The sequence below is a fragment of the Ambystoma mexicanum genome, chromosome 6p (genome assembly GCF_040938575.1).
Source record: "Ambystoma mexicanum isolate Mex_15411 chromosome 6p, UKY_AmexF1_1, whole genome shotgun sequence".
Taxonomy (NCBI): Eukaryota; Metazoa; Chordata; class Amphibia; order Caudata; family Ambystomatidae; genus Ambystoma; species Ambystoma mexicanum.
In genome coordinates this window covers 1,263,279,785-1,263,297,879 of record NC_090935.1, presented here as the reverse complement: position 1 = coordinate 1,263,297,879, position 18,095 = coordinate 1,263,279,785, and the positions used below count along the sequence as shown (strand labels likewise).

Below are 18,095 nucleotides of genomic sequence, written 5' to 3'. Positions count from 1 at the left end.
AAAGGTGGCAGAGGCCAAAGAGCACCCTTGCTTCAGGCCTCGATAAGTCAAGATGTTCTTTGAGAGAAGTCCTTCAAGGGTAATACGGATTTGAACAGATGTATTGTGATGTAAAGAATGTATGATGTCATATAGAGCAGACGGACATTCATCTAGTTGTAATTTGCTCATTAATAAGGGGCGACTAACTGAATCAAATGCTGCATTCAAGTCTATGAACGCAAAAAAAGACTTGCTGCTTCTCCAGCATTGGATCTTTCATAGATTCAGATGCTTGAATATTCCCCGTCGTCAGACTGGGAATCCTCTGTGATAAATTAAATAATAATAATAATAATTTTTTTAAATATATATATATATATATATATATATATATATATATATATATATATATATATATATATATATATACACTGCCACCTAGCAGTGCATGTACATAGCCCATTATAGCCTATGAGCCACTTCATTGTGTAGTCCCTCCACCTCACTTTAGTTCTTTATGGCCCCAGCCAATGAGGTAGCAGGGCTTAAGCTCCGCCCCCGGCAGCCATCTTCAGATTTTTCACCGCAGTCTATCAGACACAGGGAATCCTCAAGCTCTCTGAGCTTTTTCAAATTCTTTCTACTTTTGTGTGGAATATATTTGTAAAATATATTCCATCTTGTTCCCCTTCTTAGGGGCTTTCTTTCCAATTAACCTTGGTGGCAAAACTTGTTGTTTTCCTCTCAAAATCGTCGACTGAACTTCTCTTCATGAATGGAGGCACCTCAGGCTGTCAGGAAGCCTTCCCTGTTCAGGGACTGCATGAGGTGCAAGAAGAAATTGGTTTACTACAAGGACCCCCACGAGCATTGCATTTATTGTCTGTACCCACATGACATTAAAAAATGCGAGATTTGTAAAACTTTTTCCACCAAGACCCTTCATGACAGGCATAGAAGACTCCTTTCATACCTGGAATCCAGGGATCAATCTTCGGACGAAGAGTCTGTCAGAACAGCTCCTGTCCAATCCAGCATTCCATCTGAGAGGCAAACTTCAAAGAGAAGGGCCTCTTCAGTGGAAAGGAGTTCCTCTCCCAAATCCAAAAAGAGGAAGCTGGAATTGATACCCTTTCTGCCTCCAGTTGACCTGTCAAGCCAGAAAAAGTCAAAATCTGCCTCCAGAGGTAAGGAGGAGTTTGCAAAAAACGGGGGGGGGCAGTCGTCGGCGGGTAAACCGCCCACGAATGAAGGGAAAGGTAAAGGCCCGTCATCGGCCATACCGTCGACGAAACCAGCATCGACGACGACGACGCTTAAGACATCGTCGACAGTTAGATCATCGTCATCGGACATGTCGACCGCGAAGCAATCGTCGACGAGCAAGAAACACCACTCGTCCACGAAGCATTCGTCCATGACGCAGTCGTCCACGGAACACACTCCACATTCGTCAACGAAGCCCTCGTCGACGGGAAAATCTCAGTCGTCGACGGGAAAATCTCAGTCGTCGACGGGAAAATCTCAGTCGTCGACGGGAAAATCTCGGTCGGCGGCGAAGCCCTCGTCGACGGGAAAATCTCAGTCGTCGACGAGGATAACATCATCCATAATGCCTTCAGAGGCACCGCAAATTTCGGCAGTTACAGAGGAATTACTGCCTCTCACTCTTGAAGCTCCTGTCATTACAAACAATATCATTGAGAAGAATACTGTAACTGAACCTCTGGTGAAGCAATTTTCACCTTTGGGGCACATGGCAGAACTTCCGGATATAATTCTTCAGGAAGAATTCTCCGATGCGGAAGTGGTGGAAGAGTCCATCGGTCCCTTACCGAAACAATACAGCCCTCCTTGGCACCCGTCCACGGGAGAATCCGAATATCCTCATGACCCGGTGCTCATGTTATCCGTGCAGAGGATTGTAGAAGAATTTGACAAACGGCAAAGGGAGAAGCAAATTCCGATTAATCACATTCCTAGAGAGTCATCCCCGATTCCAGGCACATCGGGTTGCTCTCCTTACAGGAGTAGACCGCAAAAACGGATGAGATCACCTGCTCGAAGACCGAGGAGCAGCACCCACAGTGCTTCACCTACAAGAGTCCCGTCACCACAGTCATCGCACAGACCGCGATCTCCGGACGTAGATCCCACCATGGTACCGTCCACCATCTCGGTATCAGACTGGCAGGAGGATCCTTTTGGTGAATTTTCGGAACCAGAAGAAGGAGAAATTACTCAGGAGCCAGACGCACCCAGTGATTGGGATGACTACGTCGTCGAGAAGCCCAGGAGGAGAGACTCGCCGGGCAAGGCCTCACCACCGGATGATCTCGTCTCTTTCCACACCATAATAGGTAAAGCCGCAGAACTGTTTAAAATTCAGGTTTCTTCGGAGGAAAGGCAATCAGTGCTCTACGAGCACAGGGACAAACGAAGGAGGACAGTGACCACAATTCCCCTCCTCGATACCATCTGGGATTCCGGATCCAAGATCCTATCTACGCCCTTATCGACTCCGGCGTTGGTGTCCAGGCCAGAAAAGAAATATAAAGCTCCGGATTCGGCACCGCTTTGTTTAAGGGGTCATACGAAACCGGACTCAGTTATTACAGTGGCGGCCAGAAAGAAACTCGCCAACCCCTCCTCACCGTTGTCGGCCCCACCGGATAAGGACGGACGTAAATTGGAAGCCATGGGCAGGAAAGTATCATCTTCTGCATCACTTACAATCAGAGCGGGTAATGCACTGGCCATGACCGCAAGATTCGATCGCGAGCTTTGGCTCTGCATGTCTAACTTGGCAAAACAATTACCACCGGAGCTCCAGGAGGAGGCAAAATCCATAATCGCGGATGGTGAAGCAACATCGGATCACATGATCGACGCAGCAGTTGATGTGGCCGAATCAGGCTTCAGGCAGATGGCGCACGGCACAGTGCTCAGAAGGCAGGCCTGGATGAAGGCTACTAACTTTAGACCTGAAGTTCAGGCGCAGATACTAGACATGCCATTTGACGGCCAAGATCTCTTTGGGAAAAAGATAGACGACCATTTGAAGGCAATCAAGACAGACACTGACACAGCCAGAGCCATCAGTTCTTTAAAGGACAAAAGTAAGGACCATCGGTCTTTTCGTCCCTTTAGAGGTTCATCTTCCAAGTTCAGGGGATACAGTCGTTCTTCCTATGGTCAAAAAGCACAAGGCGGCACGTACCAAGACAATAAATATCAGTCATCCAACAGATACGCCCATAGAGGCAGACGTGGCTCCGCCCAAGGGAAGTCGCAAGGCAAGCAGAACTGATGACCAATCCCCCCCCCCCTTCGCCACGCCCCGGTGGGGGGAAGGGTGAGCCAGTTTTTCCAGCGCTGGCGGTCAATTACATCGGACAAATGGGTGTTACAGGTGATCCGAAAGGGTCACACCTTGGAATTTCTGGACCAACCTCCTTCCCTGCCTCCAACTCCCCGCAGAGTGCATATGCTAAGACAGGTCATGTCCGAAGTGCAAAAACTGCTTCAGAAGGCAGCAGTAGAACCAGTACCCTATTCTCAGAGGGGAAAAGGTTTCTACTCCCGATTCTTCCTCGTCAGAAAGAAAAACGGTCATTGGAGGCCCATCTTGGACCTGAGGGCTCTCAACAAGTTCATCAAGCGCATAACTTTCAAGATGGTAGCTCTACAAGGGGTGCTACCTTGGTTAAACAAGCACGACTTCTTGGCCACTTTAGACTTGGAGGATGCATACTTCCACATTCCGATCCATCCAGCACACAGGCAGTTCCTCAGGTTCACAGTGGGAGGGCTCCACTTTCAGTTTCAAGTGCTTCCGTTCGGTCTAAAATCGGCGCCAAGAGTTTTCACGAAATGCCTGGCACCGGTAGCGGCAAGTCTCAGGAGAGCAGGAACGGACGTTTTTCCATACCTGGACGATTGGCTGATAAAGGCAAGTTCAGCTGCAAAGGCTCGTTCGGCAGTGTCGAGGACGGTCAACCTCCTAAAAGAGTTAGGTTTCTCCATCAACCAGACGAAGTCCTGCCTCGTTCCCAGCAAGGTAGCTCTCTTCCTGGGAGCCGAGCTCGACTCCAGCATTCCCAGAGTGAGACCATCCACAGAGAGAATAGCAGCGATTCTACGCTTAACTTCGAACTTCCTACAGAAAGAGACAACATCTGTACGCTCTTACAAATCCCTATTGGGCATGATGTCATCATGCATATTCCTCATACCGAACTGCAGGCTTCGCATGAGGCCGGTTCAGGAAGCTCTGGACCACCAATGGAAACAAGCTTTCGGGGGCTGGGAAGACATTGTCCAGATTCCATCGACGTTGCACAAGGCCCTTCGATGGTGGAACGCTCCGAGGAATCTTCTACAGGGAATGCCGTTTCAAGCACCGACATCGACCCTCCTGCTGCGGACGGACGCTTCCTTATCAGGCTGGGGCGCTCATCTTGCGGACCTAGACACAACGTGTTGGAGCTCAGGGCCGTAAGGTTGGCGCTGAAAGCCTTCCTACCGGTTATAGCTGGTCAAGTTCTTACGGTCCAGACAGACAACACGACCTCCATGCACTATACAAACAAGCAGGGAGGCACGAGGTCTCAGATTCTGTCGCAAGAAGCCCAACAGCTATGGGCATGGGCCTTGCGCTACGGGATACAGATCAGGGCAGAGCACCTTCCAGGAGTAGACAATGTCCTAGCGGACAGATTAAGCAGAGAATACACAGCGTCACACGAGTGGGAGTTGGACGACAGAGAAACCCGACGGATATTTGCCTTATGGGGCCATCCGCAGATCGACCTTTTTGCCACCAGGAACAACAAAAAATGCAAGAGATTTGCGTCAAGATACCCCGAGCACCAATCGCTGGGAGAAGCGTTCTCAGTGGATTGGTCGGGGAAGCTCCTCTACGCCTTCCCACCCATTCCCCTCATGTCGAGGGTACTTCGCAGGGTGAAAGAACAGGATTGTTCCTTGATTCTTATTGCACCCGATTGGGCACGGCAAGTCTGGTACCCGACGCTGAGACATCTATCCTGCAAAACCCCGATTCGTCTCAAATCACATCAATATCTACTGACACAACAGAACCGCAAGGTCCTCCACCACGACCCGAGGAGCCTGTCCCTCAAAGCATGGTTCCTGAGCAGCGTAAACTGATGCTCCTAAAGTTACCATCAGAATGCTGGGATATCATCAGGGCCGCTAGAGCCCCGTCCACGCAACTCACCTACACCAGAAAATGGACCAGGTTTTCCAAATGGTGCGAGACCTCTGCGATCGATCCCCTCACGGCCTTGGTTGATCAAATTCTCCCTTACTTGTTGCACCTGGCTAAATCAGGGCTCTCACTGTCCTCTATCAAGGTCCATCTGTCAGCCATAGCGGCCTACACAGTAACCGCGGAGACGCAAGCCTTACTCTCCTTACCAGCGATCAAGATCTTCCTGAAAGGGCTGATGCGTACTTATCCGCCTACACCTACACCAGTTCCGGACTGGAGCCTCAACACCGTCTTAACAGCCCTCATGCAACCTCCCTTCGAGCCCATACATAGATGCGATATGAAATTCTTGTCCTGGAAGACATCCTTCCTGGTAGCCATCACATCGGCCAGAAGGATCAGTGAGTTGCAAGCTTTGTCTTCGGAACCTCCGTTTACCTTGTTCCAGAAGGACCGCGTCATCTTAAGGCCTCACCCTAAGTTCCTCCCCAAGGTACTTTCGGAGATGTCGTTCACTGAGCGCATTGTTTTACCAACCTTCTTCCAGAATCACGCTTCGGAAGCGGAAAGGACATTACACTCTCTAGACGTTTCTAGGGTGTTGAAGTTTTACTTGCAAAGAACCAAGGAGTTCCGCTCCTCAAACCGGCTATTCATTTCCTTCTCTGGCCGTACCAAGGGCCAACATATATCCAAACAAAGCCTGGCACGCTGGGTATCGTCCTGCATCACCCACTGTCATCAGTTGAAAGGCGACCCTTTAACTAGACCGCCGTCTGCGCACTCCACCAGAGGAAGTGCGGCGTCAACAGCATTCCACGCAGGGGTGGCCTTGAAAGACATATGCAGAGCTGCCACGTGGAGCACTCTGCATACTTTCGCGAAACACTACTGCCTGACTGAAGATCCCAACAAAGAAACTGCACTTGGACAGGCAGTGCTCCGCCATCTCTTTGTATAAGGTAGGACCAGCCTCCTTTCCCACCTTTCCCGAAGTATGTAACCGTTGTGTTGCTGCATGGTAAAGGTTTGATCAGAAATATGTTTTTCTGTAATTATGCATATCTGTTTATAATGGTGGCATGTTTTAACTGCTTGGTATTCTATTCAAGCATCTGAATCTATGAAAGATCCAATGCTGGAGAAGTCTTAGTTACTTACCTGTAACTGTATTTCTCCAGCATTGGTATCTTTCATAGATTCACATGCGCCCGCCCGCCTCCCCTGAGAGGCTGCTCCTATGCTCGGCATCCATCATACTGTAATCTCTACGGTTCAAAATCTGAAGATGGCTGCCGGGGGCGGAGCTTAGCCCCGTCACCTCATTGGCTGGGGCCATAAAGGACCAAAGTGAGGTGGAGGGACTACACAATGAAGTGGCTCATAGGCTATAATGGGCTATGTACATGCACTGCTAGGTGGCAGTGTGTATATATATATATATATATATTTATTTTTTTTTTTTAAAAATGTATTATTATTTAATTTATCACCGAGGATTCCCAGTCTGACGACGGGGAATATTCAAGCATGTGAATCTATGAAAGATACCAATGCTGGAGAAATACAGTTACAGGTAAGTAACTAAGACTTTTGCTCATGGCATTGCGCTTTGATGGCATTTAGGGTCAATAAATTGATGTTGGTACCCATGCCTGCCATGAAGCCAGTCTGGTTGGAATCGCGCAGGTCAGAGGGCCCTGTCCAGTTGTTAAATTCTCGGAGAACTATTCTGGTGAAAGTTTTGCCTGGGGCGTCTAAAAGCGCTATGGGGCGATAGTTTGATGGAACAGTTCGATCTCCTTTTTTTAATATAGGAATGATAATAGATGTCCTCCATGAAGGTGGTATATGACGTGTACAATATGTTTTTGAAAATGGTTGCAAGTATATAAGCCCATTCATTAGGATTTGCCTTGAACATCTGGTTTGAAAGTCCATCAGGTCGCTCAGCTCTTGATGAACTAATCTTTTGTATGATGGTCAATATTTGTTCATAAGAGCAGTCCAGTTGCCAAGCTGATGTTTAAGTAGGTTCATAGGAAAGAGCGGCATATTCAGGATCAGCATATAAGGCTGCAAAGTGATCAATTCATGTCTGTTCAGAGGCACAGTTAACTTGGGCATCTGCTTGCTGATGACAAGGGTGACTGTTTAATAGATGCCACATTCTGGAGGAATTTTTGTTGCGCATTGTATGCACCATAACCTCACTGTCTTGCTGGTATAAGACTGCCTTCTGACCACGTAGCCAATTTTTAGGTTTACATTTGGCAGATCGAAGATCTTCCCACTTCGGTAATGATGTAGAGGCTAAGATTTGTCATTTGATCTTTCTAAATTCTGTTTTTCTAGTGTTTATTTCATGATCAAAGGCGTGAGGATGACAAATTATATTACGGTTAGGAACCGTGATTGTTTTAACAAAGGGTTGCAACAAATCAGTGTAATGGTTGTGAGATCGTGGCATCAATCTCGAGTCATCAGCAATCACATGACCAAACTGGACCAGTGTGTTTACGTTCCATCTCACTCGCGAGCGGGCATTGTTAATGACTAAATTGCCGCAATAGTATTCCTTTTTTTTCTTACATGTTGAGTTCCAATAAAGATGTAATATCAAGAGGCTATGATCACTTCTGGGATGGTCCTTGATGCTTAGCACCTCATTGTGCTGAAAGAGTTTGTAATCAACATAAATGTAGTCAATTATGCTCAAGCATAGGCCACAATGCCATGTGTAGTGGGCTGGCACATCGCCATGGACTGCACCATTTGCCATGTGGAAATTGCGTCTGTGCATAAGTGACAGCCAGTTCGATACAGTGCTGCTTCAAGGCTTATTCTTCAAGCAGTCGAGATTGAGATCTCCCAAAATGATGGTATGTCTGGTCGACGAGTCAAGTGATATGCAATGGAACATATCAAGAAGACCAGCATAGAAGTTTACATCTGACATTGCAATAACACTTCGGTATGTTAATTAAGTCAAAAGTCTTCTCCTCGTTCATGATTTTAACAAGTTGTATGTGCGCCCCAACAGATGCCCACGGTGTTATTGAGAGACCTGCTTTAATGTTCACCGCTACAAGTAGTCCCGATGAGGGTCTGCCTGCTGTTCGAACTGCCGGAATTGAGACTATTTCATAATTGTCCCACAATGGTGGTATAATTAGCCATGTCTCTTGTAGTGTTATTATGTGATATGTTTCTGGCATTTCTTTGAATGAGGTATTTAAGTGGACATGACCTCTGGAATTCCAACTGACAATGCTTAGTTTCGAGTTATTGGTGCATGGTGATGGTTATTGATGTGTAGTTTCGCTCCCTGTGAGCTCTCGATTCGCCCGCTTGGGACCCTGATAAATGTTTGGTTTTGTAATGGGTGCTCTTGGTGTAGTTGGTGTGCTTTTGGGATCTTCAGCTAGCAAGAATCCCATGTCAAAAAGAAGCATTTTACTTCGCCATATCGACTGCCATACTTCTCCCGATGGAATCCATGCATCTTTCTATGGTTGCCCAGGCCCCTAACATTCCAGCTCATAAAGGTTAGGCTGTTATCCACCATTAATGTGGGTGGGGGGGGTGATCTGAATTTTGTACTGTGAGTTAGAGTTGGCCCACGCCACCTCGGCCTAGGCCAATGTGTCACTCCATCCGAGACCTCGTGTAGCATTAGTGTATCCTGTATGACCCCTCTGATGGTTGCCAAGCCTTTTTCAACATAACTCCCTATCCCCCTCTCCCCCGCCCACATCCCTCCCCCAACTTGAGGAATGATACCCTATTTACCACAACACCTTAAGAAACAACTCAGCATCAGCGCCTGGGGGCCTGTTATCTATCTTAGCCGTGGTGCGACGGACTGGAAGAGGATGAGGATCATGCAAGTACAGTTGGAATAACATATATGTTCAGTTTAGGACACCTGAATGGAGAGTTATATGGTAAAGACAGAAGAGCCGCCACAACATGTTTATGCATTGCAGTAGATTCCCGCTATGACACATCACAATTGTACGTATTCATCAACCTCGGCCCCCAGGCAGGGGACCGGCCCGTGACAAAATAACCAGAGCAACTTCAGAGTGCTAATAATATTCAACCACAGCATGAACCTGCCCCCCTGGGAATACCGGAACACAGAGGATCAACCCAACAATAAGAACCAGGAGAGACAGCCAGGGCCAATGTGCACAGCATAGAGCCATTATGAATAAGGGTAAATGCGGCTCAGTACTGACTTAAACCAACACAATAGGCATCATGACAGATTTAGCCTGCGGTAGCAGTGGGTCAGCCAGGAAAGTGCTCGTCGAGAAACTTAGAGGCCTCCCCCGGTATCGTGAAAAAGAAAGTTTTGTTGGAGTGTTCAATAAGTAGTTTTGCAGGAAACAGCATGGAGTACTTGACTCCCAAGTCTCAAAGCCTCTTTTTCACAGCTGTAAATGATTGGCGTTCCCGCTGCACCGCCACAAAATAGTCCAGGTAGAGGTGAATTCTATTCCCCCAAGGAGAAGCTCTCCCTTGATCCTGGCTGCACGTAGGAGGGCATCGCGGTCCCGGAAGTTTAGGATCCTGGCTATGATAGGCCGCGTTGGCGCGCCCGGCTTGGGCTTCGCCCTCTCAATGGCGAACTACAAGGAGAGTTGAGGAGAATCAAGGAGTGCCATAAGGATGGTACTCCAATAATACGAAGATTGTTCCTCCTCCAGCGGGATTCAAGATCGTCGTTTTTCTTCTCCACCGGTTGGTAAGCGTGGAGACCGCAGCGCGAGGAGAGCCCAGGTCATCCTCAGCAACTCCCAATCTCGTTTCAACCTCAGCGACTCTGCCATCAGTTTCTCGATATGGGCTTTTATGGAAGAGATAGTCCCATTCATATCGTCCAGCTTTGTATGGATTGTAGTGAAGCCCTCTCGAATAAATTCCAGCATCTTTTGCGAGTCGTCTGAAGCCGATGGGGCAGAGGTGGTAGGTTGCCCCTCGGGTTCCTCGGAGCCCAGCCTGGATGGTGTTTTAGCGAACATGTTTAAAGAGCTTTGTTTTTTCCCAGCACCCGCTCCCTTGGTCATGGTGAAGCCAGACTCAGGGTCCGAAAACCAAGACAAAGGAAGGTATTCAGAGGCAATGAGATTTCCAGGGGATAGCTGCCAATAAGGTGTACCTGGGACTATAGTTAAGTGATGACCAGGTCTGTAGGTAAGTATCCCACTCACAGCAATGTTATGCTCCCAATCTTTGTTTTGAGTAGTTTGTGTATGTCTCAACGGATGGGGTCCACCCCCGCTGGGGCCGCAACAGGGGAACCCCTAGTGCAAAGTCAGTGGGGATAAAGGCACCTGTGACATAATATAGTAGGACTGGTTCAATATGAGGCGGGTGCTAGGGCCCAGGGCGGAACCCCCCCCAAGCAAGCAAGTATATGGCACACGCCGATTCAATACTGTAAAAAGTTCTCAGGATTTGAGTAGCCTGTAAGGTAGATGTACAGTCATAGGGGCTCCACCGGCAACCTCAGTATAAGAGTTACTTCAATCGTCCAGTGATCCCTGGCCCCCCTGCGGGGCAGGGCAAACTAGGCCAATGATTAGGGTCAGGGGGCCGGGAACCCAGGTGAAAGCAGGCGCTCAGAGGTAGTACAGCTTCCCAGATGACAACCGTAGGACAGGAGCATCCAGAACTATGACAAAACAGTTTTCGCGGCCTGGGGGTCAGCGCCCGATTTGCAGCAGATGAACCATCCAAGCTTCCCCGCTAAAATGCAAGGCCCGCCCCCGTGGCGGTGACAGCGGAGGCGACCCCAAGCACAAAATCGGTAGGGGATGGAGGCATCCGCGAAATAGGGCAGTAGAACCAGTTCACTGCAGAGCTGACGCCAGTAACCAGGGGCGGGCCCACCTCACCCCAAGTAAGCAAGAATCAATGTTATGCAGGTACATCAGGTGGAGCGGTTGGAATGTTGGTAATGAACTCCTGTGGGGGCAAGCCCAGAGCCGCTCAGGTATCTGGGCAACCTCTCAACGCCCAGGTCCCCAAAAGGGCAGGGAGCATGCAGCAAAGACGTATCTCCTTGTCCCTCGCACTGAATAAGACTGCATTGGGTATATTGCAGTAAAGGAGATAGGCGGCTTCCACAGAGTCAAGGCGTTGTAGACACCATAGCCCGTCAGCAGGAGAGGATAGGGCCCAAGACCAGCCCACGGATGTAGGGGCTGGATCCCCAGTTGCGGAAGGAAGACCCCTGCCACTCCAGCCCCCTTACCTCGCAAGACAACGCCGAAGCGCCACAGGAGGGGGAGCGGCGGAGAAAGCAGACGAGCGGCGCAGCCGCAAGGGGCCAGCTGCGGCAGCTCCAATCACTCAAAGCTCCAGCCCTGACAATATGGAGCACAGTTCTCAGCTCCAGTCACCGGTCCACAACTTTGCAACGCCGCTGCACACCCGCCGTGAGATTAGGCGGGCCGCGCGGCTGTTAGGCTCAGCACACGTGCCCCGACGCCCCTCCCCAACACAGGCCGCCTGCGACGGGGCGTCGGGTAGTGCCGCGATCCAGTCTCATGGAACTCTGTCCCCGGGAAAATCAGCCGCCTGCCGCGCCACACAGCCAACGTTGACGGCGAGGCTCACAGAGGGTCCCTGGGCCCCAAAGTCGGCTCGAATGCAGCGCAAGGCCTTTTATTACAGCCACAGCCTTAGCAAATGGTCCAGCTGCATTTTTCAGGGAGAAATCTAAGTATAGGTGTCCTCTTCATCCGAAGCTCCTCACTCAGGCGGCCATCTCGCTTTGGCGCAACAGCGCCCCCCCTAATCAAATTTCTTCGGTGACTCAGGAAGTGCAAATAGATCTGAGGCTGAAGGCCCTGGAGAAGAGGGACGAGGAAAGGGCCAGGCAACTGGATGATATTGAAAAGATGGAAAGAAGGAATAACCTTAACATTTTTGGGGTCCCGGAAACGGAGGGTGAAATGGAAAGAGAGCTGGGTCGAGTGGTGAGAGACATCATCAATCTCCTCTTTGCGGATTGAATGACAACGGAGCCGATGTTTGACCGGGTTCATAGGGCCGGGGGCAGAGCGGGAGACCCCCGATCCATATTGGTCCGGTTCCATTACTATACGGAGAAGACTAAGGTACTGGAGGAGGCCAGGAAGGCCTGGGAGATCACATATAACAATGCGTAAGTTTCAATTTTTCAGGATCTCTCAGCGTACACATTGGCTAAGCGTAGAATTTGCCGCCCCCTAACGCAGTTGCTGAAGGAGAAGGGTGTGCGCTATAGATGAGGCTACCCCTTCTCCCTTTCATTTGAATACATGAGGCAGCGTACGACTTTGGTCACCAAGGAAGATATAAAAGGAGCTATCCAGGACTATGTAACGGAGCTGGCCCCCCGAGGGGTCCCATGGGATCGATTGCGGAGGGGGCGAGCAGTCTCGGATCTCTGGGAAACAGGAGAAAAAAGACAAGCTCAAGAAAATGTAAAAAACTGAATACTCCCTCACCGACCAGGAACGACCACGGGGGAGGAGGGGTGGATCGCCCCGACCAAAAATGGCAAAGAGGAGTGGATTTGGGGGTCCATGCAAGATCTGGGTCCCCGTGAACAGCAAGTATAAGGGGATATCGGAGGGGGAGTCGGGTTTGGGGGGGGCCTCACAGTGGTGAACATGTCAATGACAGCCCAGCAGGGGTATACTGGTGGTCCGGCCAAGCGCCTGTGACGGTGGTTCTACTTGGCTGGACGCCGAGGTGGGGGGATGGGGGATGTGAGGGAGTTGGGGTTGTTGAATTTGGGGTGGGGAATGGGGGGCAGTTGGGGAAAAGCTTAAGGCCCACCCGGGGAGGAAGGAGGGGGGATGTTCGGGGGCACAGGGAAAAACATCAAGAGCTGTTAAACAAAGGTGCGGTGAGGGTACGGATAGAGAGAAAGGACAACTTCGACAATGGCTGAGTGTCTGCCGGCCCTGGGCGTGGGCTCCCTAAACGTGCAGGGCTTGAACAACCCTACCAAGAGGTCCTTGGTTTGCAGAGAATTTAGAAGGGCCAACCTTGACCTTCTTTTTTTACAGGAGACGCACTGGGCACAGGGGAAAGAACCCAAAATGCGGGGGGGTTTGGGGAGGTATTCTGTGCATCGCACAGGACCAAAAAGAGAGGGGTAGCCATTTTAATGGCGAAGGACATGGGCTTCGACAAGGAGGCCATAATGAGGGATCCGGAAGGCCGATATTTAATGGTTAGAGGGTTTCTACAGGGCTCCCCACTGACTTTGGTTGTGGTGTATTTTCCAAATGAAGGCCAGGCACAATTTTGGGAGGAAATGGGGGCCCGGCTAAAGTTATTTGTACAAGGCTCGGTGGTGGTGGGGGGGTATTTTAACATGGTCCTGGACCCCTCCACTGACAGGAAGCGGCTGGGATCTCAGGTTACTAGGGCGACGGACGAATCCATGGCCCAAACCTTTCGGAAGGTTAATGCGGAACTGGGTCTGGCGGACACAATCCCAAGTTCCAGGACCGGAGACCCCTCTTTCACGTACTATTCTGCAACCCATGAATCGTACTCTAGAATAGACTACATCCTGGTTGATGAGCTCCTTTCCCCCTACGTCTCGGGCCATGGGGTCGTCCCTGTCCCCTGGTCTGACCATGATATGGTACGGGTTTCCATAGTGGGTGGATTGCGGGGTCCTCGTAAAGGCGATGGAAATGTAATGACTCCCTGCTGAAGGATGAGGTTCTGGCTCAGGAGATCTTGGATGCCATAGTGGATTTTTTCGTGTGAACGATAATGGCGAGGTAGGCATGCACACACTATGTGACGCCTTCAAGGCGACCTTACGAGGTGTCCTTATTAAAATTGGAACCCAGAAAAAAAGGGAACGGGAGGCTCTGGAGAGGTCTTTGAGAGAAAAGATAGCCCATCTCCAGCCGGGGGGTCCCCTCAGAGGTACCTTTAGAGAGGGAGCGGCGGCCAACCTGGAGGATTACAGGCTACAGTCGAAGGATCTCCTGCTCCATAAAACTGAAAGGAGCCTTCAGCTGGTTAAGCAAAAATATTATGAGAAGGGGGACAGAGCGGACAGTATTTTAGCAGAGAATTAAAATGGTAAAATCAGTGAAAAATGATAGGGGGTCGATGGTCTATGACACCCCAAGAATAGGTGAGACCTTCAGTCGATTCTATGAAAAGTTATACTTGTCTGAATATAAAGGGGAAGACGCCCAGATTGAGGGGTTTCTGAATACCATTAAGGTCCCGGCCCTGACGGAGGAGGTGGCGAGGGTTTGGAGGGGCCTGTAACGGAGGATGAGGTGAAGCAAGCGATTAGCGGAATGAGGGGGGTGTCACCGGGTGAGGATGGCTTCACTGTATACTTTTACAAAAGGTTCTGCTCCACCCTGGCTCCGTATTTGGCGAGTGTGTTTAATGCGGTGATAGAGGGGGGAATCCTGCCAGAATCCATGATGGGGGCTATATTCTCCAGCATGGGGTCTGGCATGGATTCACATGCTCGTGAATATTCCCCGTCGTCAGGCTGGGAATCCTCGGTAAAGAAAAAATCAGTATCAGTTTCGTTTCTGATCTGTCTTTCGTAGTAGTAACCAATCACTGATCTCTGCGTCATACTGACCACAGCCAATGACTGCCCTCTACCTAAGCCCCGCCTCTGGCAGCCATCGTCAGATTTTTACCGCACGTTCAAGTGTTGGGATCCTCGTGCTATTGCTCTCGAGCGTTAGTGCTATTTTTCACGTTTTTTCTCAAAAGATTTCTCTTTTTTCGGTCAAAAGAGCCTCCAGCTCCACCGTTTCTTCATCCGATCAACGGGGACCCGTGTCGGATTCGTCTACGCCCCTCAAGGGTGAAGATTTCGTCGAACCACGCTTTTGGAGGACTCCAGAAGTTTCTCAGGTCCATCTCGGACATGGCTCAGGAGAAGGGAAGCTCGACGCCCGGAAAGCTGTTCAGGGTCTGCCCTGGATGCCAGCTTCAGAATGTCTTTAAGGAGGACAAACACTCCCTTTGTCTTTACTGCCTACATGAGGACAAGACGCACATGGAGAAGGACTGTGCGTTTTGTGGCAATATGTCGGAGCGGACCATGAAGGACCGCCATCAACGTCTCGCCAACTGGCTGGAAGGGAAGAGCCCGTCAGGCGAGAAGAAGAAGAAGAAGTCCGAGTGGTCTTCTAAGACCTTTGAGGGCGCCCCGGCGACGGGGGTCCAACAGAAGGCCAAGCACCACGAGTCCGCTGGCACCGGGAGCGCCGAACGGTCGGGCTCTACGGGCGCCAGGCAGGGCGCATCCTCCCCGGCACCATCAACCACGAGCCAACGCTCTGGCTCGGGTAAGAGGAAGGCCGAGCACCCGGCGAAGCTCCTGGAGAGACCCCGGTCGAGCTCGAAGGCCCCATCGGAGGGGGAGCGAGGCGGTGACCCTCCCCCCCAAGGAGAAGGCGGTGAGTGCACCTAAGGTGGTGAAAGCCTTAATCCATCCGGCCAAGGCCTCTATCGAGACAGTCGCGGCGGCCCTGGTTCAGCCTGTGGAGGCTACACCAGTGGTGGCGACCTCGGGGCCCAGAGTCTCCCTGCCACCGTGGAGGGAGTCCTCTTTCATGCCCATCGACAGGACCCCTGTGAAACCCCCGACGGAGAAGAAAAAGGGGGGGCAAGAGGTTGTCGTGGATTCGGCCTCAACCTCTGAGGAAGAGCTGATCGAAGTCTTAAGCCACGGCGTCGGCGTGGAAGAAGACCAGCCCGCCGGGAGGGACCCCGACGTAGAAGACAACAAGAACGTCGAGGGTGCCGACGGGGCTCCTGACTGCCCGTCGGACTCCCCTCAACCAGTGCCGCAAGACAACTCGGCGGCCATTTTGTTGGCTATACAGTCCTTATGCTCGGAGATGAGGACGAGACTGCCGTTACCACCAACGGAGGAAACGCTCCCGACGGGGGACCCGGAGCCAGGCCCTTCTGGGAGCCCTCCCCCTAAGAGAAGAAGGATTCATCCTCCACCTCCTTTTCAGCAATCGCGCCCTGTTCAGCTCTCCTCCCCGTCCACGACACGTGGGGATGATACAGGGACTGACACGGCCGCGACGGGTACAGACGACGAGGTTTACGACGAGGATCTCCCGTCGTCACCTCCCACCCGGGCTTCCCCGCCCGACGAGATTGGATCGTTTCACTCCATGATCGCCAGGGCATCCGAGCTTTTCCAGCTCTGCCTGGAAGAGAAGAAGAAGGAAGGTTTCCTTTATCAACGGCGCGAGGCCAAGAGGAAGACGGTCCTCGCTGTACCTCTACTGGACGATATTTGGGATGAGGGCCTCGCCCTCCTCAAGAACCCATCCACGACGCTGGCTAGAAGGGATCGGTACGAGAAGAAGTACCGGGTCCCTGACGCGGCCCCATTGTGCCTTCGGGCACAGCCGACCCCGGACTCGGTCGTCTCTGCGGCGGCCAGGAAGAAAGCGGGGGGGGGCGCGGCCTCTACGTCGACCTCCCCGCCGGATGGCGAGGGAAAGAAATTAGACACGATGGGACGCAGAGTCATCTCGTCAGCAGCGACGACGATTAAGGCGGCCAATGCCTTGACTATCGTAGCCCGCTACGACATGGAGTTGTGGTACAAACTGGCCCCCCTGCTGGACTTCCTACCAGACGACAAGAGGGCGGAAGCCCTAGAGATCTTGCAGGAAGGAGAGGAGGCGTTGGATCACGCCATTACGATTGCGACGGACATCGCTGACACTGGATTTCACCAGTTGGGCAACGGCGTGTGCCTTAGGCAGCGTGGATGGCTCAAGGCTACTGACTTCCGTCAGGACGTGCAGACCAGAGTCTTGGACATGCCGTTCGACGGAAACAACCTGTTTGGGAAAACAGTGGACGATTCCCTTCAAGCCATCAAGGCGGACACAGAGACGGCCCGGGCTCTTGGGGTTCTCCAGCAACGGCGGCCGCCCTTTCAGAGCGGCGGAGGCAAACAGGGTGCCTCCAAAGGTTCCAGCGGCGGATTTTCCACCTACTGTCAAGCGGCCCGTTCGTCGTCACAGGAAGCTTACAGGGGACGAGGCAAGTCAGGCGGACCCCGCCGTCGTCGCCAAGGAGGACAAGGCGGCAAAGCCTCGTCGAAGCAGGACTGAACCGGCCGTGGGGTCGGGCCCCCACCGAAGCACCCCGGTGGGAGGCCGGCTGGTGAGCTTCGTCAGCGTGTGGGAGTCCATCTCCGCCGACAGTTGGGTGCTGGACGCCCTAGCTCAGGGTCACGCGTTCGAGTTTCTAAAGAGGTGCCCGCACGTCCCCCCTGTGGCCAGGAAAGAACATCACGTCCCTCAACTTCTCTTGGAGGTAAAGGCGATGCTCAAGAAGGGCGCCATCGAGCTCGTCCCAAAGAGGCTTCGGGGCTCCGGAGTTTACTCAAGATACTTCCTCGTGAAGAAGAAGACGGGAGGATGGCGTCCCATCCTGGACCTACGACGACTGAAAAAATTCATCAAGGCACAGAAGTTCCGGATGGTCACCCTCCAACACGTCCTGGGTCAACTGGAGGAGGGCGATTTCCTGTCGTCATTGGATTTGGAGGATGCCTACTTCCATATTCCCATCCTAAAGGGACACCGAAAGTTTCTCAGGTTCGTGGTCCAAGGGCGTCACTACCAGTTCAGAGCCCTTCCCTTCGGATTGAGGTCGGCACCCAGGGTGTTCACCAAGTGCCTCGCACCGGTGGCGGCGCAGCTGCGCCGAGAGGGGATCCACGTCTACCCCTACCTGGACGACTGGCTCATCCGAGCAAAGACGAAGGAGCTCGCCGAGGAGCACACGGCAAAGACCGTCCAACTACTCACGGACCTGGGATTCTCCATAA

The 18,095-nt window shown here is 51.6% G+C and overlaps 1 protein-coding gene across 2 annotated transcripts in view; it reads left to right on the top strand.

Moving 5' to 3' along the window:
- UHRF2 (ubiquitin like with PHD and ring finger domains 2) overlaps positions 1–18,095 on the top strand; it is a 1,897,232-nt gene that overhangs the window by 1,702,025 nt on the left and 177,112 nt on the right. The window lies entirely within an intron of this gene.